The sequence below is a fragment of the Triticum aestivum genome, chromosome 3D, assembly GCF_018294505.1.
Source record: "Triticum aestivum cultivar Chinese Spring chromosome 3D, IWGSC CS RefSeq v2.1, whole genome shotgun sequence".
In the NCBI taxonomy this organism is placed as follows: Eukaryota; Viridiplantae; Streptophyta; class Magnoliopsida; order Poales; family Poaceae; genus Triticum; species Triticum aestivum.
Genome location: NC_057802.1, coordinates 458,716,742 through 458,731,904, shown reverse-complemented (window position 1 = coordinate 458,731,904; position 15,163 = coordinate 458,716,742). Strand labels below are relative to the sequence as shown.

Below are 15,163 nucleotides of genomic sequence, written 5' to 3'. Positions count from 1 at the left end.
GAAGTATTGTAGGTTACAGTTGGATGGCCATGCAAAATATTATCCTCCAATCGGACCCTGAACCTGGTGCATCATCTTCAGGGACATGCATGCGGAGGGAGTCTGGTTTGGCCGTCGTGGAATCATGAGATTGGACACATGGCATCAGATGGGATCTGGTATGCACAGACCCATGTTTGGAGACCAGAAGATGGACATAATTTTCTCCCCCCGAAGGTGGGCACCCCTATGTCTCGCTTATAGCAAGACCTAGGGAACCCTCATGTGGAACCCTCATGTGAAGGGGATCCCTGATGGGCCGCCCACGTCCACACGAGGCCATAGCCTTGCTTTTCTACTTTTTTTCATGTTTTTTGTTTTTGTTTTTTGCTTTATTTTTTACTTTAATTTATACTTTAAAATATTATTTATATATATACGTATATATGTATATATATTGCAAAAAACACTCTACAAAAACATTTGAAAAATGTTGACCAAGCATTTAAAAAATGTTAAATATGAATAAAGAAAATGTTTATCACGTATACAAAAAAATACAATGTGCATGAAAAAAATTGATCGGGTATTTAAAAAATGTTAATCAAGCATTTGAAAAAATGTTGAACAAGTTTCTAAAAAATGTTAATAAAGCATTTGAAAAATGTAAAATGTGTATAGAAAAATATTGACCATGTATTTAAAAATAATCACGTATATAAAAATGATAATCATGCATTTGAAAAAATATTGAAGAAGTATTTAAAAAATATTAATCAAGCATATGAATTTTTTTAAATATGTATAGATTTTTTAAATATTTATAGAAAAATGTTAACCATGTATTCAAAAAAATGTTAGTCTTGTATTTGGAAAATGATAATCAAGCATTTGAAAAATGTTAAAAAATGTGTATAAAAATATTTACCATGTATTTAAAAATATTGACAAATAAGAATGCACTTGTTTTGGATTGGAGTTACTCATACATGGCAGTCACACAGAAACGGACATGCTGAAAGAAGAAGAAAAAACTAATGTAACACTCTGAAACAAGGCAAAATTTGCCAAATCAAAAAAATGTAGCACCAATCTGAAAGCAACAGTGGACAATGGGTCCATGGTAGAACTACTTTTTCCCGAGTATCCACCGCTAGTCTTAGGGCCTGTTATTTTGCTAACTTCTAGAATAAGCTGGAATAAACTGCCCCCCCCCCCCCCTCCCTACCTTTTAGAATCCTACTATAGTAGGCTTCTAAAAATATTTTTGATGGGGCAGCTTATTCTAGAAGCCCAAAAAAGACATCAAAAGAACTAGCCCTTAGAAGGTTTGGAGCTATACAAGATATCTACCACGAAGCATAGGATGAGTATGAAGAAGTTGTATGGTGACAAATGGATTCGGGCAATGGCCCTTCTGAACACCATGGCTCGTGTATACAAGTTCAACCCGTGGACACACCTTCTGTCTCCTTTAAACATCATCGCTCACTAGGAAGACTACATTTCTTTGAATCAGACACTCAACGATATCTATTCATTCGCTTACACTTATGCAACACAATTCCACGGATCCCACCGTAGGTTCTTTTCGGCGAAGATGTGGTTGGCAGGCCGGCACATTCATACGTCGAACATGCTTGACATCTGTGGTTGGCCGCACGACTCGATATGCTAGCTTAGGGCACCAGAGACCGGCACACACTTTTGCAAGGATTGATCCTCCTCGCAGGTTGTTTGCAGCCATGTAAATGCATGACCGGGTGAAAATACTCTCCCTCCCCTCGGGCATGTTGCTTCTGTTAAAGTATGTATTATAGGATGTATACAGTGTACATATAAACCGTATACATATGTGGGCGTGGGCGTGTTGTATTCAGGTAGTTAGGATACGTTTAGGTTGATCTCTATCCCTTGTATAGATTATGATTTGGAGATCAATCCTACAACAACCTAACTACCTAAACCCTGTAATCTCTTGTGCCTATAAGTAACACGCAACGCGTCCCTGCTAAAGCATATGCTTAACGCATCTTTACATGGTATCTGAGCATCTCCTCTACGCACATCCCTTGCGCCGCCATGTCTTCCTCAAGCTCCACCGCAGCCGCTCCATCCGTGCTCATCCCCATTGCTGAGAACTCCATCGCTCCAACTTCAACGTCTGGCGCGCGCAGGCTATGGCCACAATCCGTGGCGCTCAGCTGGTCACCTACCTCGATCCAGAGAGGGAGGTACCGGCGCCCAAGCTATCGGACAAAGAAGGCAAGGTCACCGACGTGCCGAACCCGGCATATGAGATCGACAGGGCTCGAGACTCTCAGGTTTTGAGTTTTCTTTTCAATTCCATCTCACCCCCTGTGATGGTTCAGATCGCAACATGCACCACGGCGTCAGCAGCATGGACTGCAATCACGGAGATCTTCATCTCCCAGACGCAGGCGGCCATCGTCAATACGAGGATCGCCCTCTCCATCACCAAGAAGGGGAACTCCACCATCGTTGAGTATTTTGGCCGCATGAAGGCCCTCGGTGATGAGATGGCTGCCATCGGCAAGCCGCTCACGGACGATGATATGGTGTCGTATATCCTTGCTGGCTTGGATTTCGACTACATGTCCTTCGTCTCCTCCATCTGCGCCAGGACCGTCCCCATCAAGCCCAACGAGCTCTACGTGCAACTCATCAGCTTCGAGAGCCGCCTCGCCATGTTTGAGGGTGGAAGCTCATCGTCCCACTCATCCGCGAACGCCGCCTCCCGTGGCGGTCCCGGTGGCTTCTCTCACGGTGGAGGCCGCGGCAGGAACGGCGGCGGCCGTGGTCACGGTGGTGGTCGTGGCAATGGAGGCAACGACGGCCGCGGAAACGGTCACGGTGGGCGTGGCCAAGGAGGCGGGGGGCGAGATGAGCTCCCTGAGGTGTTCTGTCAGATCTGCAAGAAGCCAAACCACACCGCCATAGAGTGCTATAGGCGCTTCGACATCGCATTCACCAAGGAGAAGAGTGCGAGCGCTGTGTCCAACTCCTCCTACGGCGTCGACACCAACTGGTACGTCGACACAGGCGCCACAGATCACATCACCGGAGAGCTCGGCAAGCTCACCGTGAGGGAGAGATACAACGGCCATGATCAAGTGAACATGCCCAACGGAGCAGGTATGAAAATTACTCATATTGGTCAAGCATATGTTCGTACTCCCACTCGTAATCTTCATCTAAAAGATGTCCTTTACTCACCTAAAGCCACAAAAATTCTTGTTTCTGCTCATCGTCTATCTCAAGACAATAATGTGTTTCTCGAAACTCACCCTCGTTTCTTCTTCATTAAGGACAAGGCAACGAGGAGCACCCTCCTCCACGGCAGGTGTAGAGCAGGTCTCTACCCCCTATCATCAGCTTCTTTAGGCCCGAGCAGGCATGCTTTTGGTGCCACCAAGATCTCTCCGTCAAGGTGGCACGATCGACTAGGTCATCCGTCTTTGAAAATCGTTAAGCATGTTCTTAGCAAGAACAAAATTCCTTTTTCAGTTCATGAGTTGAATAAAGAGGGGGTGTGTGATGCATGCCAACAAGGCAAAAGTCACCAACTTCCCTATCCACATTCTAGTAGTTTTTTGAATGCTCCTTTAGAGCTTATTTATTCTGATGTATGGGGACCTGCCCGTGATTCAATCAATAAAAAGAATTATTATGTGAGCTTTATTGATGATTCAGTAAATTTACGTGGATATTTCTTCTTAAACATAGGTCAGAGGTCTTTAAAGTGTTTCATGAATTTCAAGCACTTGTAGAAAGACTCTTAGATCGCAAAATCATCACCATGCAAACCGACTGGGGTGGTGAGTATGAGAGGTTAAATTCTTTTTTTCGCCAAGTTGGCATCACACACCATGTTTCCTGCCCGCATGCTGCCACGTACTTGATCAAACGCACACCAAGTAAGGTGATCAATCTTGAAACTCCATTAGAAAAATTATTCCATGAAACACCAAACTATCATGCCCTTCGTACTTTTGGGTGCGCATGTTGGCCCAATCTCCGTCCTTTCAATGCTCGCAAGCTTGAATTCTGCTCCAAACAATGTGTTTTTCTTGGCTACAGTAACCTTCACAAAGGTTTCAAGTGTCTAGACATAACTGCTGGACGTGTTTATATTTCTCGGGACGTTGTGTTCGATGAAACGGTGTTTCCCTTTGCCAAATTAAACCCTAATGCCGGTGCACCTATCAGATCCGAAGTCCTTCTCCTCTCTGAAAATTCCTCCTCCTTACCTCTTGATCATGGGGACGAACATATAGCTAATGATCACTTGGGTAATTCTCATGAAAATTCTGCTATAAATTTTGGAGGAAATTCGGTTGTGCACTGTGATTTTATGCAGCACCAAAGGACAAGCGTGGAGCACGAGGAGGATTCAGGTGCTGCACCAGGAACTGACAGCGGCGATCCCGGTGCGGATCCACCCTCGCCTGCCGCGCCAGGAAGTGGCAGCGCACCCGCCTCGGGGTCAGGCGGGCCACCAGCGGACGACCACGCGTCCCCCCGCAGCCCCGCGGGTGAGCCAACGACAACTCAAGGCGGGCCTAGCGGCGCAGGTGGGCCAACCGCACTCACGCGCCAGGCCAGGCGCCTCTCCGCGTCGTTTGGTGGGCCTCGCCAAGTGGCCCAACGAGCAACTGGCTCCGGCTCCGAGGAGATCAACCTCGGATCAGGTGCCGCTGGATCATCTGCAGCGCCAGATCCCGCTCCCGCTGGATCGTCTGCCGCGCCGGATCCCGCCGGATCTTCTGTGCATCGACCCTCTGCTGCCGATTCTGTGCTGATGAGAACCAGATCACAGCATGGAGTTTTGAAGCCCAAGGTTCGGACGGATGGCACGGTCAGGTATGGTAATGTGCGTTTTGGTGGCCTAGCTGTCACAGGTGAGCCAGGAAACTTGATTGAGGCTTTTGAGGATAAAAACTGGAAAAATGCTATGGATGAAGAATATAATGCTCTTATTAGAAACAAAACTTGGCACTTGGTTCCTCCAGCAAGAGGCAGAAATATAATTGATTGTAAATGGGTTTACAGAGTCAAAAGAAAGTCCAGTGGAGAAATAGACAGATACAAGGCTAGATTAGTAGCAAAGGGTTTTAAACAGCGATACGGTATTGACTATGAGGACACATTTAGTCCTGTTGTTAAAGCAGCTACTATCAGACTTGTTCTTTCTGTTGCAGTATCAAATGGTTGGAGTCTTTGTCAATTGGATGTGCAGAATGCGTTTCTTCATGGCGTTCTAGAGGAGGAAGTCTACATGAAACAGCCACCTGGGTATGAGGTAAGAGACAAATATCATTATGTGTGCAAACTTGACAAGGCATTATATGGTCTGAAACAAGCACCTAGAGCATGGTATTCTAGGTTAAGTGATAAACTTCAAAGGCTTGGGTTTCGACCTTCAAAGGCTGATACGTCACTTTTCTTCTATAAGAAGGGAAAAATAATCATCTTTATGTTGGTATATGTTGATGATATTATTGTGGCCAGCTCATCAGAAGATGCGGTCAGTGCATTGTTGGAAAATCTCAAGAGAGACTTTGCACTTAAAGATCTTGGCGACTTGCACTACTTCTTGGGAATAGAAGTGAAAAAGGTAACTGATGGGATAGTCTTAAGTCAAGAAAAATATGTGTCAGATATATTAAAAAGGTCAGGTATGATGAGTTGTAAAGTTTCAAACATGCCACTTTCAACTACTAAAAAACTTTCCAAGGAAGAAGGGGAGCCCTTGGGAGCTGAAGCAGCCACAAACTACAGAAGTGTGGTAGGTGCTTTACAGTACTTGACACTTACAAGGCCTGACATATGTTTTCCTGTCAACAAGGTGTGTCAATTCTTGCATGCTCCTACTCTTCAGCATTGGACTGCAGTGAAGAGGATTTTGAGATATCTCATAGGTACTATGAGTACAGGATTAAAATTCACAAGGTCAAACTCAAATGTGGTAAGTGCCTTTTCAGATGCAGATTGGGCAGGTTGTCCTGATGATAGAAGGTCAACTGGTGGCTTTGTTGTTTTCTTTGGACCAAACCTCATATCTTGGAGTGCACGAAAACAAGCAACTGTGTCTAGATCCAGCACTAAGGCTGAATACAAAGCTCTAGCAAATGCCACGGCTGAGTTGATATGGGTTCAAACCCTGCTTGCTGAACTAGGTATAAATCATTCTTCTGTTGCACGATTATGGAGTGACAATATTGGTGCTAGTTATCTGTCAGCAAATCCAGTGTTCCATGCAAGAACAAAGCACATTGAAGTGGACTATCATTTTGTTCGTGAAAGAGTAGCCAAGAAGCTATTGGACATTCGTTTTATTCCTACTAATGATCAAGTTGCAGATGGCTTCACTAAAGCCTTGTCATGGCGCAAATTGGAAGAATTCAAGAACAATCTCAACTTGATAAAGTTGTGATTGAGGGGGCGTGTTAAAGTATGTATTATAGGATGTATACGGTGTACATATAAACCGTATACATGTGTGGGCGTGGGCGTGTTGTATTCAGGTAGTTAGGATATGTTTAGGTTGATCTCTATCCCTTGTATAGATTATGACTTGGAGATCAATCCTACAACAACCTAACTACCTAAACCCTGTAATATCTTGTGCCTATAAGTAACATGCAACGCGTCCCTGCTAAGGCATACGCTTAACGCATCTTTATATTGGATCTCAGATTGGTGGGAGATAACAATTTGCTTTTTTGACAAAGGGTATTTTTTATTGACTCATACTGTAGCATCAGGCGATACAATCGTAATGAGCACCCATCCGGCTTCTACATAACTAAGATGCACACAACCAACACTATACACACACACAAAAGTCACATTGACAGAAGCAAAGTCATGTAAGACTGAAGCTATGCCTAGGTGAAGAAAAAGAAAAAACCGAAGCTGTCGAAACAGCGATCGGTGATATACAACAACGACCATAGACATCAATCATCTTTTGACAACATAAGGATTACGAGAAGGGTTCTCCAAAAGCAACGCCTTTAAGAAGGAAACGACGTATATATGCGCCGTAGCCAGATCCACCACTGAAGGTCAGATCGTGGGTTTTCACCCTGGAGATCAAGTCCGAGCAAACTCCAAGCAATGCCTTGGCAAGGGTATAGAAGCAAAAATACGAAGTGTTGATGGAGTGAAACTACTATACATTTAATCGGGTCTACCTCTCCCATTTCGAGGTGGTCGTGATTGAATTCGAGGACATAAAGAAACATGACATGTGAGTTAGTCGTGCCTTGGCAAGGGTGGGTGGAAAGGGACGGCACGGGTTAGGTTTCTTGAGGGCTTCTTTTAGAACGTAAATATCTTATTGTGCTATTCTGGCAAGCGTTGAACAACTATTTCACCTCTCTACCTAAATCCCTCTTTTTGAAAGAAAACGTAACATTCGTGTCTATTTCTTAAAAAGTCTACTCATTGACTAATAAATTGAGCATTACTATATTTTTTAGCTGGAATATTATCTTATTTTGCTTTTTTTAGAACGACATATCTTATCGTGCTGTTCTGGCAAGCGTTGAACAACTATTTCAGCCCATCCCAGATGCTTAAGTAATTCCGCTCATTTTGTGATACAATTCGAGACAATTTTAGCTTACCTTCATCAAACTAAATCCCTGGGGATAGTCCAATTAAAAAAAGGAAAATCTAACTTGCGAACATTCGCTGAGAGGGGGTGGCATTTGCGAACATTCCATGGCATATTTAGTTGTATTGGGGGTGGCAGTTTCTTCAGAATTGCATGGCATTTTCTAGTTGGAAGGCGGGACATTCAGAAACTGCCACCCCTGACACAACTAAAAATGCCATGGAAACGATCGTAAATTATTGGGGAATGTAGTAATTTCAAAAAAATTCCTACGCACACGCAAGATCATGGTGATGCATAGCAACAAGAGGGGAGAGTGTTGTCCATGTACCCTCGTGGACCGAAAGCGGAAGCGTTATGACAACGCGGTTGATGTAGTCGTACGTCTTCACGATCGACCGATCCTAGTACCGAACGTACGGCACCTCCGTGAGCTGCACACGTTCAGCTCGGTGACGTCCCACGAACTCACGATCCAGTAGAGCTTCGAGGGAGAGCTTCGTCAGCACGACGGCGTGATGACGGTGATGATGAAGCTACCGGCGCAGGGCTTCGCCTAAGCACTACGACGATATGACTAAGGTGGATTATGGTGGAGGGGGGCACCGCACACGGCTAAGAGATCAATGATCAACTTGTGTGTTCTAGCGTGCCCCTGCTCCCGTATATAAAAGAGCAAGGGGGAGGCCGGCCGGCCTTGGGGCGCGCCAAGGAGAGGGGGAAGTACTCCTCCTAGTGGGAGTAGGACTCCCCTTTCCTAGTCCAACTAGGAAGGAGGAAGGGGGAAGGAAGGAGAGGGAGGAAAGAGGGGGCGCCCCCTCCTTGTCCAATTCGGACTCCCAAAGGGGGGGCGCGGCCAGCCCTAGGCCCTCTCCTCTCTCTCCCACAAGGCCCATGTTGGCCCATTAGTTCCCCCGGGGTTCCGATAACCCCCCCCCCCCCCGGCACTCCGATCAATATCCGGTGACCCCCGGAACTCATCCGGTGTCCGAATATAGTCGTCCAATATATCAATCTTTATGTCTCGACCATTTCGAGACACCTCATCATGTCCGTGATCACATCCGGGACTCCGAACTATCTCGGTACATCAAAACACATAAACTCATAATACCGATCGTCACCTAACGTTAAGTGTGCGGACCCTATGGGTTCGAGAACTATGTAGACATGACCGAGACTCATCTCCTGTCAATAACCAATAGCCGAACCTGGATGCTCATATTGGTTCCTACATATTCTACGAAGATCTTTATCGGTCAAACCGCATAACAACATACGTTGTTCCCTTTGTCATCGGTATGTTACTTGCCCGAGATTCGATCGTCGGGATCTCAATACCTAGTTCAATCTCGTTACTGGCAATTCTCTTTACTCATTCCGTAATGCATCATCCCGCAACTAACTCATTAGTCACATTGCTTGCAAGGCTTATAGTGACGTGCATTACCGAGAGGGCCCAGAGATACCTCTCCGACAATCGGAGTGACAAATCCTAATCTCGATCTATGCCAACTCAACAAGTACAATCAGAGACACCTATAGAGCACCTTTATAATCACCCAGTTACGTTGTGACGTTTGGTAGCACACAAAGTGTTCCTCCGGTATTCGGGAGTTGCATAATCTCATAGTCATAGGAACATGTATAAGTCATGAAGAAAGCAATAGCAATATACTAATTAAACGATCAAATGCTAACCTAACGGAATGGGTCAAGTCAATCACATCATTCTCTAATGATGTGATCTCGTTAATCAAATGACAACTCATGTCTATGGTTAGGAAACTTAACCATCTTTGATTAAACAAGCTAGTCAAGTAGAGGCATACTAGTGACACTCTGTTTGTCTATATATTACACATGTACTAAGTTTCCAGTTAATACAATTCTAGCATGAATAATAAACATTTATCATGATATAGGGAAATATAAATAACAACTTTATTATTGCCTCTAGGGCATATTTCCTTCAGTCTCCCACTTGCACTAGAGTCAATAATCTAGATTGCACGGTAATGATTCTAACACCCATGGAGTCTTGGTGTTGATCATGTTTTGCTCGTGAGAGAGGCTTAGTCAACGGGTCTCCAACATTCAGATCCGTATGTATCTTGCAAATCTCTATGTCTCCCTCCTTGACTTGATCGCGGATGGAATTGAAGCGTCTCTTGATGTGCTTGGTTCTCTTGTGAGGTCTAGATTCCTTTGCCAAGGCAATTGCACCAGTATTGTCACAAAAGATTTTCATTGGACCCGATGCACTAGGTATGACACCTAGATTGGATATGAACTCCTTCATCCAGACTCCTTTATTTGCTGCTTTCGAAGCAGCTATGTACTCCGCTTCACACGTAGATCCCGCCACGACGCTTTGCTTAGAACTGCACCAACTGACAGCTCCACCGTTCAATATAAACACGTATCCGGTTTGTGACTTAGAGTCATCTGGATCAGTGTCAAAGCTTGCATCGACGTAACCATTTACGACGAGCTCTTTGTCACCTCCATAAACGAGAAACATATCCTTAGTCCTTCTCAGGTATTTCAGGATGTTCTTGACCGCTGTCCAGTGATCCACTCCTGGATTACTTTGGTACCTCCCTGCTAAACTTATAGCAAGGCACACATCGGGTTTGGTACACAGCATTGCATACATGATAGAGCCTATGGCTGAAGCATAGGGAACACCTTTCATTTTCTCTCTATCTTCTGCATTGGTCGGGCATTGAGTCTGACTCAACTTCACACCTTGTAGCACGTGCAAGAACCCTTTCTTTGCTTGATCCATTTTGAACTTCTTCAAAACTTTGTCAAGGTAAGTGCTCTGTGAAAGTCCAATTAAGCGTCTTGCTCTATCTCTATAGATCTTAATGCCCAATATATATAAGCAGCTTCACCGAGGTCTTTCATTGAAAAAATCTTATTGAAGTATCCTTTTATGCTATCCAGAAATTCTATATCATTTTCAATCAACAATATGCTAGGCTCGTCGAGTTTAACCCGAGTATTCTGCGTGTGCAAAACTGGCTTGCACCCGTTGTATGTGAACGTAGAGCTTATCACACCCGATCATCACGTGGTGTCTCGGCACGACGAACTTTCGCAACGGTGCATACTCAGGGAGAACACTTGTACCTTGACATTTTGTGACGCCCAGATAATTAAGCTACAGTGAACCTCTGCTAATGATGCCATGTCACCTCGGTTACTGTTATTAATCTCGCGTTAGATCAGAACCGATTTGAAATTCGAATTCAAAGTAAAGGCAAACAACAAAAGTTTGGAAACCTTAACACTAAAATGTTCGCTTTGTGGCAAATAATCCATACTAAATATTGGTGAGAAACCACACTTCTGTAAAGTATTCAAATGCAGTAAAACAAATAAAACAGCAGCTAAACCTATTATAAATGCCCTTTTGAAATTTATAAAAATGCGAACTGAATATTTTAAATACCAAAATATATTGTGGCAGTGGGCTAATTTGCAACCTCAATTTAGGTACTGGCCTTATAATTTTACAAAACTAAAAGCTATTAATACTAAAAAGAAAACATAAATGTAGAATTAAAACAAACAAAAATAATAAAATAACTAAAAGGAGACCCCCCACTGGGCCACGGCCCAGCTGGCCTCTGGGCTAACCAGTGTCGGTTCAATATCCGGCGTATCTCATAGTAGGGGTCCTAAGCTAGGCGTCTTGGAGCGATGGTAACGTGGACATGGGGTTTTACCCAGCTTCGGGCTCTCTTGATGAGATAATACCCTACATGCTGCTTTTGATTGTATTCATATGGGTGTAGTACAGAGTACATGTATCTACCACGAGATTGTAGTAATGAATATGAGATTGTCTATTGACTAGCCTGGCCTTGGTTTATATATGCACCGCAGGCCTAGGGTTTTGAGGAGTCCTTGTCTTGTGCGCCAAGTCTTGTGGAAACCTTCTTGTATGCGGCATGGGCTGTCCGAACTGGCCCATGAGTGAACCACCATGGGGGTCCTCGGCCCGATCCACCTGATCGGGGGACGACGTGGTGACTACCCCCTAGTCCAGGACACCGTCAACCAGACCGGCCCAGCTAGCCCCCTCACTTCCCCAGCTTAACCCCACTCCCCCGTGACCTAACCTACCCACGCACCCACTCGCCCCCCACATCGCCCACTCCTCCCCCGATCTGGATCGAGATCGGGGGCTCGATGCCGATGCTGCCCGGTGCTGCCCCGCCGTCGTCGGCGCTCCCCGCCTCGTCCGCTGCCGCCCGAAGACCTCCCCGTCGTCAGACCGCCCTCGCCAGAACGCTTCCTCGTCGGATCTCCTCCCCACCGCGTGTCGTCCCCATCTTCCTCCTCGACCCCCGCTGTTGTTTCCCCACAACCCCGCGGTGAGGCCCCCGGCCTCGCTCCCTCTTGATAACCCACAAGTATAGGGGATCAATTGTAGCCTCTTTCAATAAGTAAGAGTGTCGAACCCAACGAGGAGCTAAAGGTAGAACAAATATTCCCTCAAGTTCTATCGACCACCGATACAACTCTACACACGCTTAACGTTCGCTTTACCTAGAACAAGTATGAAACTAGAAGTACTTTGTAGGTGTTTTTGGATAGCTTGGCAAGAATATAAAAAGCACGTAAATAAAAACTAGGGGCTGTTTAGGTAAAGAAGCAATAAAGTGAATATAGTGAGTGTGGAAAAGTGGTGGTAGGAGTTACGAAATTGTCCCTAAGCAATTGACTACTTTACTAGACCGATAGCAAGTTTTATGTAGGAGAGGCCACTGCTAGCATGTCATCCCTGACTTGGAATTCTATGCACTTATGATTGGAACTATTAACAAGCATCCGCAACTACTAACGTTCATTAAGGTAAAACCCAACCATAGCATTAAGATATATTGGTCCCCCTTCAATCCCGTATGCATCAATTTCTATGCTAGGTAGAAGCTTCTGTCGCTCTTGCCCTCCAATACATAGTCCTATCAACATACAACTAACCCTATGGTGTGATCCATGCGCGTGCTCATATAATGGGCACCCCAAAGGACAACAACATAACCACAAGCAAATTAAACCAATCATAGCAATTCATCAACCACCGATAGGACAACAAAAATTTACTCAGACATCATAGGATGGCAACACATCATTGGATAATAATATGAAGCATAAAGCACCATGTTCAAGTAGAGGGTACAGCGGGTTGCGAGATAGTGGACCGCTATAGATAGAGGGGGAAGGTGATGGAGATGTTGGTGAAGATGGCGGAGGTGTTGGTGAAGATCGCGGTGATGATGATGATGGCCACGGCAGCATTCCGGCGCCACCGGAAGAGAGGGGGAGAGGGGCCCCCTTCTTCTTCTTCTTCCTTGACCTCCTCCCTAGATGGGAGAAGGGTTTCCCCTCTGGTCCTTGGCCTCCATGGCGTGGGAGGGGCGAGAGCCCCTCTGAGATTGGATCTGTCTCTCTGTCTCTCTCTGTTTCTGCGCTCTGGTATTCTGCCCTTTCACCGTTTCTTATATATCCGGAGATCCGTAACTCCGATTGGATTGAAACCTTCGCCCGGATTTTTCTCCGAAAATTAGCTTTTTGCGGCAAAAGAATAGCAGCAACCACCTTATGAGGGACCCACGAGGGTCAGGGGCGCACCCAGGGGGCAGGCGCGCCCCCTGCCTCGTGGCCACCTCAGGCACCATCTCGCATTGTTTCTTCTTCCCATATTTTCCAAATATTCCAAAAATATTCTCCGTCCGTTTTTATCCCGTTTGGACTCCGTTTGATATGGGGTTTCTGCGAAACATAAAGCATGCAACAAACAGGAACTGGCACTGGGCACTAGATCAATATGGTAGTCCCACAAATAGTATAAAAAGTTGCCAAAAGTATATGAAAGTTGTATAATATTGGCATGGAACAATCAAAAATTATAGATACGACGGAGACGTATCAGCATCCCCAAGCTTAATTCCTGCACGTCCTAGAGTAGGTAAATGATAAAAAAGATAATTTTTGATGTGGAATGCTACCTAGCATAATCTTGATCATCTATCTAATCATGGCATGAATATAATGACACGAGTGATTCAAAGCAATAGTCTATCATTTGACATAAAAACAATAATACTTCAAGCATACTAATAAAGCAATGATGTCTTTTCAAAATAACATGGCCAAAGAAAGTTATCCCTACAGAATCATATAGTCTGGCTATGCTCCATCTTCACCACACAAAATATTCACATCATGCACAACCCCGATGACAAGCCGAGCAATTGGTTCATACTTTTTAACGCGCTTCAGCATTTTCAACCCTCACGCAATACATGAGCGCAAGCCATGGACATAGCACTATGGGTGGAATAGAATATGATGATGGAGGTTGTGTGGAGAAGACAAAAAGGAGAAAGTCTCACATCGATGCGGCTAATCAACAGGCTATGGAGATGCCCATCAATTGATGTCAATGTGAGGAGTAGGGATTGCCATGTAATGGATGCACTAGAGCTATAAGTGTATGAAAGCTCAAACTGAAACTAAGTGGGTGTGCATCCAACTTGCTTGCTCATGAAGACCTCGGGCATTTGAGGAAGCCCATCATCGGAATATACAAGCCAAGTTCTATAATGAAAATTCCCACTAGTATATGAAAGTGATAGCTCAAGAGACTCTCTATATGAAGAACATGGTGCTACTTTGAAGCACAAATGTGGTAAAAGGATAGTAACATTGCACCTTTTTCTCTTCTTTTTTGCGGGCTTCTTTCGCCCCCCTTTTTTTATTTAGGCTTCTTTGGCCTCTTTTTTTTGGGGGGGGGGGGCAATGCTCTAATAATGATGATCATCACACTTTTATTTACTTACAACTCAATATTACAACTCAATGCTAGAACAAAGATATGACTCTATATGAATGCCTCCGGCGGTGTACCGGGATGTGCAATGATCTAGCGTAGCAATGACATCAAAAAACGGACAAGCCATGAAAACATCATGCTAGTTATCTTACGATCATGCAAAGCAATATGACAATAAATGCTCAAGTCATGTATATGATGATGATGGAAGTTGCATGGCAATATATCTCGGAATGGCTATGGAAATGCCATGATAGGTAGGTATGGTGGCTGTTTTGAGGAAGATATAATGAGGCTTATGTGTGATAGAGCATATCTTATCACGGGGTTTGGATGCACCGGCGAAGTTTGCACCAACTCTCGAGGTGAGAAAGGGCAATGCACGGTACCGAAGAGGCTAGCAATGATGGAAGGGTGAGAGTGCGTATAATCCATGGACTCACATTAGTCATAAAGAACGCATATACTTATTGCAAAAGTTTATTAGCCCTCGAAGCAAAGTACTACTACGCATGCACCTAGGGGGATAGATTGGTAGGAAAAGACCATCGCTCGTCCCCGGCCGCCACTCATAAGGAAGACAATCAATAAATACCTCATGCTCCAACTTCGTTACATAACGGTTCACCATACGTGCATGCAACAGGAATCACAAACTTCAACACAAGTATTTCTACAATCCACAA

General features: G+C 44.7%; 1 pseudogene; it reads left to right on the top strand.

Annotated features, from left to right (window-relative positions):
- Nucleotides 1-2,537: 2,537 nt before the first annotated feature.
- Nucleotides 2,538-2,676, top strand: LOC123081191 (uncharacterized; annotated as a pseudogene).
- Nucleotides 2,677-15,163: the final 12,487 nt, after the last annotated feature.